The sequence below is a fragment of the Manis javanica genome, chromosome 1, assembly GCF_040802235.1.
Source record: "Manis javanica isolate MJ-LG chromosome 1, MJ_LKY, whole genome shotgun sequence".
In the NCBI taxonomy this organism is placed as follows: domain Eukaryota; kingdom Metazoa; phylum Chordata; class Mammalia; order Pholidota; family Manidae; genus Manis; species Manis javanica.
This window is the reverse complement of record NC_133156.1, coordinates 53,493,676-53,507,772: the sequence shown is the minus strand read 5'-3', so window position 1 is coordinate 53,507,772 and position 14,097 is coordinate 53,493,676. Positions and strand designations below refer to the sequence as shown.

Below are 14,097 nucleotides of genomic sequence, written 5' to 3'. Positions count from 1 at the left end.
GTCCCACAAAGCATGGAAAAAGGAGCGCCGGACCTGGGGGATAAGCTCACCACTCCTTTCTTTCCTGTCCCCCAGCCTCTCTGAGACTTGGGGACCAGAGAGGCAGCTTAGTTGCGAGTCGGCTCCCAGCGCACTAGGAAAGGGTCTGCAGCCTTCTGAAAAGTGCGGTGTTAGGAAAGCCAGGAGAGAGAGGGTCCGCCAAGCCAGAAGCCAGATGGGGCCATGGAAAGGAGGGGGCAGCCTGTTCCAAATGCTGCTGGTGGGTCCCAGGAGGTGGGAGCTGAGAGGCGGCAGGAGCAGAGAGGGCGCTTCACCAACAGCATTGGAATGACCTGTCAGGGCAAGCTTTTCCCTTCATCTTCCCCTGCCTTCTTGGCAAGCCTGGGGACCTGAGGTCACAGGAGAGGGCTGGTGTCCCAGCTTTGTCACCCAGGCACGTTCCTCAAGTTAAGACTCCGTTTCCTTCAGTGTAAAACAGGACTAGAGAATCCGACCTTGGATAGTTAGACAAAAGATTGACAGAGCTCCCACGGCATATTGATAAGTGGGAAATATGAAAGCTAGACCGATAGCTGTGCACCCAACAGTTGAGAGAGGTACTTCTGGGCAAGGGATAGGATCTGATAAGGAAAAGCATTTGTACTTTCATATTTTGTAGTTAGGAGCAACAAAAAACGTTCTAAGGGACGTTATTGCAACAACTGGTGAAATTTGAATAAGGTATAGAGATGACATAACAGTCATCTAATCATAATAGTATTGCATCCATGTCAATTTCCTGTTCTGGGTAACCCAACTGGGTCATGGGAGAGAATGATCCTGGTCATAGGAAATACTCACTGATTTATGAATGTAGGGGCATAATGTCTGAAACTTATTCTCAAACAGCTCAAGTTTTTAGATAGTAGTATCTGTTGAAAGAGCAAATGATAAGGCCAATGTGACAAAATATTAACAATTGGTGAAACAGATAGAAGATACATAGAAAGACTACATTATTCTTGCAACTTTTCAGTAAGTTCAGAATTGTTTCAAAATAAAAGTTTCTTTAAACACCTTAACAGTGTTTGGTATGTTCCTCGGTATCATTTGAATTTTGTGAAATGAGAATACGTTTATGTGTTACCAGAGCGTTACGTGTTTTAACAATTAAATATACTCAGTAAGTGAAACCTCTTGTGAATTGTAAATCTTAAGCTGTTAAAGATCAATTACTGTATTTACCATTTTATTTCTTAGTAGAATATTATACTTATTAGTAGTAGCACTGATAGTGTTAATACTCTGAGTAGTTCTCGAATTGCAGGAAGCTCGCTGCCTTCGTGTGTTCCCCGGGACTCACCTCTGGGTCATTTTGCAGCCTCCCCACCTGGGGCCTGGTCCCAGGGAGCTCTCCTCGCCCCCACCGGTAGGCTTTCGGCAGTGCCCCTCTCTGTCCACGAGGGGGCGCGCGCAACTCCTTCTTTTCGGCGACTGCGGCCAGAGCCCGGGATGCAGGCGCTGAACCACAGGGCCCGGGCACGCTGTGGGTAGAAGCGAACCTGCAAACCCTAGAGCAGCGTCTGGGGTCTCTGTAATTCCACATGATTCCTGCTCCCTCTTTTTTCTCCTGCATAGTTAGCCGGTTGTTGACTCAAAGGTGACACTGAAAATGTATAAAATCCAATTATTAATTTGGGAGACTGGATCTGGGGAAATAGAATTAAATCAACCAATGCAGACACTTATTCTATGACATTGAGGAGGGCTACAGAGGCGTGGCAACGTAGCAGCCGAGGGGCCAGATTTAGCCACAAGATGCCCTCTGTTCACCTTTCATGGTGTCTGAAAAACTGATTTGGAGGTCACTATTTCAAATTGGGAGATTCCACATAAACTCCAGATTTCTCTCTTTGCTCATAAAGTGTAATGAAAGGAGCTGACATCCTCTTACGGCATCACCTCTCTGGAGCTGTGGAGGGACTGCCACCTTGAGACTGGGCATACATGCTAGCCCACCACGCTCCCCACCAGACCCTATTGCCTTACTTTGGCACCACCCCAGTGCCTGTTACCTGTTAGGTCTGCTTTGTCACCTGCCTAGCCCTGTGGGCATCAGCCTTTGCCACCCAGACCTATAGGAAAGCCTAGATTAGAAACCCTGAGAACGGGCCAGTTTCCAACAATTGCACTGTCTGGTCAACTTCCATTTAAGAAAAATCCTTAAGGTTGCAAGGTTTTCCAGATACCTAAAAAGTTACATAATATGTTTCCATGCCTCTGTGCTATCATTACAATCACTGTGGAAACACAGAGGCAGACATTCGTGCTCAGGTCTGAGTGACCTTAAATAATCCATCTTTCCATGCCTTAGTTTCCTTGCCTTGTTAAATGGGGATATTAACAGCCCCGTAGAATGCTTTGGGCATGAGGAAGACAATCCGTGTCAAAGCACTCAGCACACAGTAAGAGTGAAATGAGTGTTAGCAATCATTATTTTTATTCATTACACAGGGCAGCTGGACCCATGGGAAAATGAGGCCAGTGGTTCTCACACTCGAGTGCACATCAAAGTCACATGAAGGTCATGCTGCCACAGTTGAAGGTCACTTCCAGAGTTTCTGATTCAGTAGGTCTCAGCTGGCACTTACGACTGCATTTTTTTAGCAAGTTCAGAGGGGATTGTTCAAAGTGCTCACCACACTGAAAACTGCTGCTATGCACTTAAAGGCAAACTAACCAGTTTTTTAAAAGGTGCCCACACATTTGCTTATTTCTCTTTGAAAGAGTCATGGCAAGTATAAAAAGAATTAACCTATATAAGGTACCTAAAAGAGTACCTAGCAAATGATGCTCAATAAGTTAGAATTATTAATAATTAAATAGAGAATAACCAGGAAAATAAAAAACTGAAGAGAAGGACATAGAGAGAAGGAAACTTTGGACCTTTGGGCCAGCTTTGCAGGGGTGCCCTGTTTCAATCCCCTCCACAGGCCTATGAAGAAGGAGTATGGAAGGAAAGAGTTGTGGAAATAAAGGGCTCTATGCCAGGCCACCCAGCCAGAGGCAAAGCAGATGCCTGAACCCAGGTCTGCCTGCTTCCATGGGGCCTTCCCACCCCCCAGGTCTCTCCATGCTGTAGCTAATCCAACTTCACCACTTACCCAGAAGTGGCCCTGTCCTAGGTATTCCACAAAAGGCTTGCACCCACTGTGCTCCAAGATCAGAATCCACAGAAAGTGATACAGAGGAGGAAGAGCAGGCACATGGGCCCAGTGGGAAGGAGGGAGAGGGGGTGCACAGGAGCGCAGTCGGGCAGGGGAGCCAGGTGACTGTATCTGGCCCAGGTCTGGGGCCCGTTTCCTGAGAGAGGCCTGTCTGCCCATGACCTAACCTGCCCTTCATCTCCCAGGTGAGTGAAGGGCACAGGTTGAATGGGCAAATAGCCCCAAATCATCCCCAAATCCAAAAGGACCCAAGGTTCTGGGCAGGGCTGATCCTAAACTCTCAAAAGGCTCAAGCCCACTTCTAAGGACTAAATGTACTATCTTAGGTGCCAGCCCAGACCTACTGAATCAGAAACTCTGAGAGTGACCAAAGGACTGCAGGGTAAGCTAGCCCCAGTTTGCACAGCCCCTTAAGGCAAGTCATGGCCAAGGATGGCTGCTCGCAGGAGGCAAGGATGGAACATGGGTGCGGTGCATGATGCATGGAGCCCCTTGTAGTGTGTGATGGAGCAGGGATGGGAAGAGAAAGGGGGCTATTACTTGGGGAGCTGATAGTCCCCACAGGGCCACACTCTAAGTGGATCTTCGAGACGTGTGAGAACTCTGAACTTGAATCTGTCCTTCCAGATATTTAGGAAGACGAATTTGTCAAGAGAAACCCTTAGGGCATATTGTACTTAATGGTCTGTTACCTTGATTAGAACTCTTTTAACTGTTGAAACATATGACATAGGATCCTCCTTCATACTCCTGAGGGTCCCTGGTACGAAGGAACCCAGACCTGACCTGGGGACAGACCTGACCACCTACAATACTACTGGCATGTGCAGTAGATGCTCGAAAGATACTAGTTGAAATAATGATGAACTTGTGGGGCTGGGGTAGGGGTAATGAGGGGTTAGGAGCTGATGGCTACTAAGTGCGGGATTTCTCATCAGTGAGGCTGCATTCCAGCTCAGGTGCCTGTAGCACTGGAATAGGAAGGTTGTCCCCATGCTCAGCCATCAGAAGAAGCCAGATGATGGGCTTTCTCAAGGCTCCAGAATGTCTCAGCATCACAGTGGAAAGTTAGCAACTTCATACCCCCACCACTGAACAAACATGGTTTGTACTGATTAAACTTAGAAGTTTAATTTGTGATGGGGCTACTTAACTAACTCTAAGAGTCCCAGATGTCTTGGGAAAGGGCCCAGGAAGCACCCCAAGAAGCCAGTTACCTGGGCACCTGGGTGGGATGGCTTGGACACAGGTGCATGAACTGACTTTTACACGGGACCCTCTCACCAAGGGAGCCCTCTGGATGGTGCAGCCAAGGCTGCTCTCTGTTCTGATCTGGCTGCATCTTCTTTCTCTTCAACATCCTGACTCAACTGAACCTAACCTTCTGCCCTCTGCCAGGTTGCTTTGTGAGCCAAGTTCTTGTTGCTAACTGTATCACCCAGTGCGTATTCTACATCTCAGCAAACTCAACTATCGATTTCTAAAGAGATTCCCATTTTCCTCCAGTATGCTCTGCAAAATGCCTGCTCCAGATCTGACTGCCTGGAACACTTCTCTTTATTCTGTTTCTGTGAGGCCTTGCTGCTCTAACTCTCCCTGTGATATTCTGGAAATTACTCCAAGTCTTCATTAGACAAAGTCTTTAAAAAGGAAATAGCTACATGGAGAATCCCTTTGATCTTCCCTCTGTCCTCCTTTCTGGAATGCGTAAGAGATAGCTGGTGCTTCAACAGCCTCTTTAGTCCATGAGGCAAACTAGACAATAAAGTAAGGGCTAAGGATGGTGAAGCTGAGACAGTGAAGGAACCTAGGGCCCTAGCAACCACCACACCAGCCCTGGGCTACCTACTTGTAGAACTGTTTTAAATGAGAGAAAAATAGCATTATTGTGTGTGAACTACTGCTCTTTAACACACAGTGCTTTCAAAACAGCTGAACTTAATCTTAACTGAAAGACCATCTCTCCTTGGGCTGATTTCTACCTGGGATGCCTCTTCCCCTCTCTCTCTATGTAGAACTGACACCCAGCACTTTATGGGCCAGAATGTTTTGTTTCCTGGATTCATGTTCAACTTCAGGTGGTTTAAAAGAGATTGTTTAAACAATTGTTTAAAATAGAGAAGGGTGTGCTGCCTGGGTATTTCTTGGGTAAAAATGTCTTTCAGATGACCTCCCGCGGTTCTCTTTCGGATACAATATTCAGGCCGGGCTGAGCGCCATCCAGTATCTAAGGCGCGCTCACACTAGCCAATCAGTGTTAAACACTGCACTGCAGGCCTGCTTCAGGCCCCACCAGTGCACCCTCACTCTGTCACTAGTTGCTCCCTGTGACCCTCAGACTCATATCATTCAGCAACTAAAAGGTTAACTGCCAGTGAGGTGAAGGTCTAAGACCTTGGGCTCACTCACCAGCCTATTGTGTGTTCTGCCTGGTGATTTACCACTATGTGTAAGTATGTCAGGGAGGAGCCACACACCGTCCTGGTGTGGGAAGGAAGGCGCCCTGGCCTGGGTGCTGTCTGGGGCCTGCTGGCATCTAGAGCTGTGTCCCTTCCTACCTGGCCACTGGTGCCCTGCTGACTCTGATGCCCCTGTCTGTGAACAGGGCTTGTTCTTTGGGCTCAGAAATGCCCCAGGGAGCACCCCCTCACCGGCCTGCCCCCTCACATTCCCCCAGGCACTCACTGGATGCAGGCCCAGGAGCTGCTCAGCTCGTCCTGCATTTGGCCCACTGGCCTGGCGGGCCATCCCCACAGGACCTGGCTGTCAGCACGCACACCATGTGGGCATGGAGGGTGGGCTGACAGAGCACCGGCAGCTGGCACTGCTGCTGCTCCAGAGCATACAGCCCAGCAAATGGGCCTGCATCCCAGCTCTCCTTAGGGCACGTGCCCCCAGGCTCCACCCCCTCCTTGAGTCAGGGTTCCTCTGTAGACTCTTCATCCCACCTCCCCCCGTGTGAGCCAATAAACCCCTCAAATCCCTATTCCTCTCCTAAGCAGGGAATTCCCCATTTCTTTGTCTCAGCCACTTCTGTTGGGCTGGTGGTTCCCACAGGGGGATCTTTGGGGATGTTCTGGAAATTAGTAGAACATTTTCAGCTGTTCCAATGATGGGCTGGAGACCAATGGTATTTTGTAGATAGGGGTTTAATTTTTTTCAACACTTGCCATAAACTTATTGAACTATGGCATGAATATAGAAGAGTACATATATCTTAAGTGCACACTCAATGAATTTCCACAAAGTGAGCATATTCATGTAACCAGCATCCAGACCCAAACCAGATTTTCAGAGCCCCCAGTGCACTCATGGGCCCCCTTGCAGCCACTACCACCCCCCAAGGATAACCACCACCCTGACTTCTAACACCAGGAATTCCTCTTTTTTTTTGGACCTCCTAGAAATGGCATCATGCCGTGTGTCCTCTTTTGTGTCTGTCTTCTTTCACTCACTATCCCATCTGTGAAATTCCCTCCATGTTGCTGTGTATAGTTCTTGATAGGCACATGGGTTGTTTCTAGTTTGGAGCTATTAAGAACAGCACAGCCTTGAACATCCCCACACACCTGTCTTGATCACAGATGTACACATTTCTGCTGAGGATAACCTAGGAATGACTAGCTGGGTCATGGAAGCATTGTACATGCAGCCTAGGAGCTACTGCCAAAGAGTTTTCCAAAGCTGTTATAGGAGCTGGCATTTGCACCAGCCCAGTATGAGAGTTCCATTGCTCTACTTCCTCATCAACACTTAGTGTTGTCTGTTTCCTGTGAGCCATTCTGGAGGGTGTGTGGTGACATCACATTGTGGTCACTTGGCCATTTGGATACCCTCTTTTGTCAAGTCTCTGCCCAGTTTTCTATCGAACTGTTTGCCTTTTCTTTAATTGATTTGTAGCCCCTTCTGCAGTCCAGATGTGATTTCTTTGATGAATATATGGGTTACAAATATCTTCTCTCATTCTGTGTCTTTCTTTTCACTCTCTTAAAAGTGTCATTTGATGAAACAGAATCTTAAGATAGTAAAATTCATCAACTTTTCCTTTAAGGTTAATAATTTTGGGTCCTAAGTAATCTTTGCCTACCCCTTTGTTTTCTTCTAGAAATTTTTTAGTTTTGCTTCCATATTTTGATCTGTAAACCCACACACCTCTTGAATGATCCATCAGACTTCCATGTAGGTGAAAAACCTGTTTATAATGATCTGACCTAGAGCCCAGATCAACTTTACAATTAAACACAAAGTATTTTTTTTGCACAGTTTAGTATACACTGAGTTTCCCAGAATTTAACTCCTGTGTATGTTTAAAGAAGATTGTGTTTTGTTTTATTTGGAACTTTACCAAAAGTTGAACAAACGTTTGAGAAAAAATGCGTCACTGACAGCAAAGCTTGAGGCACGTGGATAACCCATATAACCCACCTGGCGTCTGTCTATATTTTTTTAGATGATTCTATGTTTTAATATTACTTGACTCTTACTTTAAACTATTAACTATGTAGGAAGTTTCAACAACATTCAGTTGATTATTGCCTTACTTCTCTTAACTCCAAATGCATTCATTGTAGTGTGGAGCACACACCTGATCACTTCAAATACATCTCCTCGTATGGCCATGCCCGTGTCTCTTCACTGGCACATACTCTTTTATTGTAAATTACTTAATTTTGTTTCTCTTTTCTATTAAAACTAGGGCATTAAATTAATTTAGGAAATGGAATTAAGTGTATAGGTACATTTCATTTCATTTCAGAACGGTAAATGGGATTTTACAATGAAGTATTCCCTATAAGAAGGAGCCATTGGGTCTGATAGGGTAAGGCCAGGGTAATGGATTCTGCCAGGCGTGTCACATTTCAGATCAAATGGAAACATTAAGGTGTTTTCCCAACCATAGGAACAGTTCTCTCCTAAAATGGAATCCTCTTGGGCCAACCCATGTTACAGTAATAATAATATTGTCCTTCTCATTACATTTGTGAAATAGAAAGTCCCACACCAACCCCAGGAGAAAGGATACGTGAGCCACCCTCCTGCCAAAGGCTGCCTCACCTCCTGCAGCCGTCAACCTGCCTGAGATCACACACAGGCCTGGTCTGGCTCTTCACGGGTTTAGTCCACAGGTAGGAAGGACTGAATGCAAAGCCCAACTCTGCTCCACACCTGCTGTGGCTTAGGCAATGTGTTAACCTCTGTGAGCCCACAGCACACATCCGTAAATGAATAAAGGAAAACTTACTCAGCTTATTTGTGGAGATCGAAAGGTAATAATTGCTAATGGCTGCTGAGTGCTTACTGTGGACCAGCCCCTACACTACATGCCTCATGAGGATTATCTCTACACTCAGGTCTCTGCCATGAAGGTGGGGGCCACATCACCCCTATTTTATGGGGGAGGAAAGTGGAGGCACAGAGAGTAAGGAAATGACCCTGAGTCACACGTTTGGTAAATGGCACAGCTGAGCTGACCCAGGTGATCTGACTGGTTCCCATCACATCATGACTTGTAGGAAAACAATGCCCAGCACAAGGAAGAGATTTTTAAAAAGGCAGTTCTCGGCTACTATTATGTGCCCATTGGTTGTACAGTTCTGAATACCTCCATTTATTGCTTTCTTTCTTTTCTCTTCCAGCTCCCACGTGAGCTAGACACATGCCTTTGGTTTAACTCCATTGAATACAGGTCATAGGCACCTTTAAACAAGTGGATTTCTAAGATCCCAACTGCTCAAATTTGGCAGCGTTTGTCAATAGAAAACTAGTAAAAGTGATGTTAATTTTAATTGACCTGTAAGTAATATAGGGAAGTCTGTGTTTTACTAGAATTCATGCTGATACTTACTTTAAAATAATCCAATCCTATAAGCAACAAAAAGCACACTATGCCAAATATATTTCCAAGCCCCAGGCTACTTATACCTGGAAATACATGACACCAGGAAGCACAACTACCCCCTGAGTGCTGGTTGTAACAGGATTTGACCTGCATGTGTCTAGATCCTTAAGAACGTTCTCTGATGCAGACCAAGGTGGGTATGGTAAATAAAGTGGCTTCCAGTAAAAAACAGACTCCACTTCCCAGCAGGTGTGGCTGCTGAAATTTTTCATTTTTGAAAACAGTTATGGGCTTGGGGAATTTTAGGAAGCTTTGTCACATAAGGTCATGTCATAGCAGCCGTCCAGCCACCTGAACTGCTGTGATCTGCAGCAAACAGCAGGACCCTGGGCTTTAGAGTCAATTTCAGGGTGAGTTTGCTGTCACTGTGATCAAGACACCCTGGATCTCTGGGCTCCTGCCTCCTTGCCCATTGAAGGAGGAGGCTGGGCCAGGAATCTCCGAAGCCTCCCCAGGTCTAGACTTCTAGGAGCTGAGGTGTCAACACCTGCCCATGACTTTGGATCGTTTGGTGCTGGGTCACACCGTGAACATGCCAGGACTCACTTCCTTTCTAGCTGTGTGACTTAGACCCGTCGTGGCACCTCTCTGGGCCTCAGTTTCCTTCTTGGTTGTAGAAATAACATTTAAAAGGTCTACACATTTAAAATAGATGTTCAACAAATGGCAGTTTCTTGCTATCACACATTTGCCCACCTTCTCTTTTCACCACATTCCTCCCACTTGGCACCAGACCCTCCTGGGGAGTCAGTCCACCACTACTTACGTCCCACCCCGACCTGTCCTGCCCTTCCCCAGGAAGACCGAGAGCCTAGACTCACAACTCTTTGGCCCCGAACTAGCATCTACTCCCAGACCAACTGCCGCAATGGGAGCCACCTCATGAACTGATACACTTCCCTGAGCATTTACAGTAAGAATTATAATAGGAGAATTTCAGTGACTAGAACAGAGAGAAAGCAGTAATTTAAATATGGCACATTTGATAAAAAACTCTATTCCTTCATGATATGAGAAAAAGAGCATTTGGATGGTTTTTCTTTTCAGTGTATATCATGCATGTAAGTAGCTGGTCCCTCCAACATGACTTATTTGGTTCCATGATCTCTTTCCTCTTGGCAAAGTAACCCATTCTAGTAAATCCATCTCAGGAATCCTCCCAGTGGGAGAAGTCTTAGAGCTGGGATTCTTGTTTGCTTTCTGTAGCCAGCCACCCCAAATTCTTGGAAGAAGGTGGAGCATAAATGAAAAGTTGGTAAACAAAATTCTTTCTTTGGCCTCCTGTGGACAGGCCTTGGTCTCTTCAGGCTGCTTCATGGCTTCCAATCGGTAATTACTGGTTTCTTTTTAAAGTGTCCTTCTGAACTGAGAGTCTTTAGTTGTTTTAAATTCACTTGGGATCCTTCTAGACCCAGGAATTAAAGGTGACTCTTCATTCCTGTAAGTCAGAGACTGCCTCATCCAAGGACACATTCCAGGACTGTCAGCATGTTGGGCGGTGAGATGGGCCAATTAAGGCTACATCCCAGCGACCTCCAAGCAGGAGTCCAAGGTGGCCTTGAGAAGCAGGAAGCTTCCCTCTGAGTCAGATCTCCAGCAAAGGAGATCTTTCCCCCCTGAAGCTCTGATCCCTAGGGTCCTGGAGTAATGGAACGTAAGGCAGAGACCAGTGGGCCAGAATAATCATAGGTGGTTTTATCGGCCACAAAAGCTTCCTGACATCACAGGATTTGGGTAATGCCCCAAACCACTCCTGACTTCTAAAAGAGAAAGGCTCTTCCCAAAGATTCTACAGACTCTACTATATTCCAGTGGACTCCCAAGCTCTTGTCCACCAGCCTCGCCCCTTCCAACACAACATCTTATGAGGGATGAGGGTGGGTGCAAGTCTGATCAAGTGGACCCTGCACCTCTGCCCTTTAATAATCACAGCAACAAATGGCATTGATTGAGCATTTCACATGCATTGCTGCATTTCAGCCTCATGATCACCCTGTGAAGTTGGTACCCTATTATCTTCATTTTACAGATGAGGGGATTGAGGATGAGGGGGTCAAATAAGTTTGTCAGGGTCACTAAGTGACAGAGATTCAAACCCACATCTGACTGGTTCCATAAGCCTGCTTTACCCTGGGCCTGAGAGCTTGATACTTCACTATTCCATGCAGGGCTTCGTCAGGTTCCTGCTGCCCGTACTAAACCCCAAGATCAAAAATGCATCCTCCAGAGGACGTGGGGTGCAGGGAGCAAAGTGGGTACAGGGGCAGGCTCTGGGGCCAAATGGCTGGGGTTTGAATCCAGCTCCATTGCTTGCTCACAGTGTGGCTGTGGTCCAGTTACTTAACATTTCTGCACCTTTATTTTCCTGTCTATGCACAGGAAGAAAACCCCTTATCAGGCTTCCAGAGAGATGGGCTGACTGATCCGTGTTAAGCACACAGATAGTGTTTGGCACATTGGAAGAGCTCCATAAACACCAGGAGCTTTTGTCAGCTCTCCCACCTCTACTGAACTGCCTACTCGGCATGCCCACCTCAACATCTAACAGACAATATACATTGGCACAGCCAAAGCTGAACGCCTGATCTTCCCTCCCAAACCTGCTCTGCCCCCACTCCTGCCCACCCCAACATGTGGCAACTTTGTCCTCCTAGGAGCTGAAGTAAAAAATCTTGGAATCATCCTGGACGTCTCCTTCCTGCACACCCCACATCTAACTCAACTGCAAATCTTTCAGCTTGACCTTTAAAATGAACCCAGAATCCAACCCTGTCTCACCACCTCCACTGATACCTGGTCCAGGCCAACACCACCTTTCCTGGGTACCTCCACCAGCAGCTTCCTCACTGGGCTCTCCTCTGCTCTTGCCCAAGACAGTCTTCTCCTACCGTAGCCAAAGCAACTCAGAAAGCATCATGTAACTGTACTTCAGACTCGGTGGCTCCCATCTCACCCAGAGAAAAAGCCGATGCCTCATCACGGGCCATCGAGCTGGCCCCATCCTGCACCCCCTCCCCTCTTCCTCTCCAGGCCCGCTGGTCTCCTGCTTTCCCTCTTAGAGCCTGTGGCCCTGTGGTTCTCTTCCCTGAAAACTCTTCCTCCAGATACCTGCATGACTCAGGACCTTACCACTGTGTCCTCTGCTCACACACACCTCCTCAAAGCAGGTTTCCCTGACCACCCTAAATAAAACAAGTCCACAAGCTGTCTTTTGTCTGCACATGTCACAAACTAGTAAGTCACCAAAATGTCCCCATCCCACCCTGCTCTCTTTATTCCCACTCAATATCAACCGTGGGATGGGCTGTCCTCAGACCAGGTGCAGGAGAAGGAGAAACGAGTGGCAGAATGCTTGAGAAAAGCATCTGATGGAAATGTGATTCCTTTGGTTATATAAAGATATTATGTAAATAAATATATTTTATAATTTTTGCTGGATAGTACCATATTGTTCTGGATCAAGTAGTACTGAGGAAGGTGTTCTGAAACAGACTTGAGATATAGCCAACCTCACTTCCAAAGTAACACCCAAAATAAGGCTGGAAGTACAAACTAGAGCCTTCTGAGTAAAGAGGCCAGATTGAACACAGCATCTGATGCAATTACTCATGAAGATTCACCAGAACTATCATGATGGGATTTTTTAAAAGACATAAACATACAAGGGAAAATGAGAACGGTGATAATAAAAAAATTTGGGAAGCCAGAAAGCTTATGGATCAGAAGTAACAGACTGAGCATCTCTGACAGAGCTGAGTCCCAAGTTCACAGCAGGAAAATCCATGAACCAACTGCATTTATACAAGACAATGCAAGAAAACTCAGAAACCTGTATCACAGCACTTCTGGAACTGAGAGCAAAGTTGTGGGGAGGGAGAGAATAAAATAATGGAGGTTGGCTGAAACCTGTTTAGCAGTAGTGAGATGCCTCGTCCCCTCCCCCATTCCATGCTGCTCGGTCCTGCCCCTCCACCACTCTGGCAGAATACTGAGCATCTGATTTCCAGGGAGGGTAGAACACAGGCACTCGGACTGTGTGACATCAAATCCAGTTGATGAGGTCAGACACCCAAGTTATCCTACTAGAAATGGGGGCCCAGCACCCATGGACATGCCCCTCTCCCATCTCTCTTCTGCTACTGAGCTTCTCTGATGCTGGCGGCCCAGTCTTTGCCCTCTAGACAGGAGATTGGAAGGATTTTCTCTGCTATGTCTGAAAGCTCAGGTGGAAAGACATGAAGGTACTGACAAAGGGGATCCCCCAATAACTGGCACAGCATAGCACTCCACAGTAAAGCTCAAAGTCAAGAAGTCTTACCCATTCAGACAACCATGGATGAAGAAAAACCTGAAGAAGCCTCTACGGCAAGTCAGAATGAAACAAATAAAAGCAACTGAAAAGAAATAGAAATTACGCAAAGGGAAAAAAACTTCCAAAAACTGTCACTGATTACCTTTGCAAAACAAGAAAAGACATTGCATTAGTGAAACAAGAATGGAACGCTATAAAATAAAAACACCTAGGGAACAAGAAATATTTCTTGAAAATTAAAAATGTGAATATAGCAGTAAAAACCTTTGTAAAAGACTGGAAGAAAAAATTGAGGCGAAGTTTCAGAAAGTCAGAAAGACAGATGGAAAACAGGGAATAAAAGAGAATAATTAGAAGACCAGTTCAAGAAGTCTCACAGGCAAATAATAAGAGTACCACAAAGAAAGACTAGTGTAGCTGAGAGGAGGAGATATTTATCAACAAAATAATACAAGAATATTTCCCAAACTTGAAGAACAAAAATCTCCAGATTGAAAAGGAACTTTCAGTATACAGAGTAATGGAAAAAATATACTCACACTAAATTACATCGTTATGTAATTTCCAGAGCACTGGGAACAGGAAAAAAAAAATCCTACCAAGCCTCTGAAGGGTATGAAAAAAACAGGTCACATGCACAGGTCAGGAATTAGAATGAATTTGGAATTCTCAGCAGCACA

The 14,097-nt window shown here is 46.0% G+C and overlaps 1 long non-coding RNA gene across 2 annotated transcripts in view; it reads right to left on the bottom strand.

The window, feature by feature from the left end:
- Positions 1 to 789: 789 nt before the first annotated feature.
- LOC118967802 (uncharacterized) overlaps positions 790 to 14,097 on the bottom strand; it is a 292,079-nt gene continuing 278,771 nt past the window's right edge. Inside the window, exons 5-6 of one of the 2 annotated variants that reach the window (XR_012129505.1) lie at positions 1,343 to 1,645; positions 790 to 911 (exon numbers count right to left, since the gene is read on the bottom strand). This is a non-coding gene — a long non-coding RNA (uncharacterized lncRNA). Of the gene's footprint in view, positions 912 to 1,224; positions 1,646 to 14,097 lie in introns of those variants that run through there. The other variant, XR_012129504.1, reaches the window with a different exon arrangement.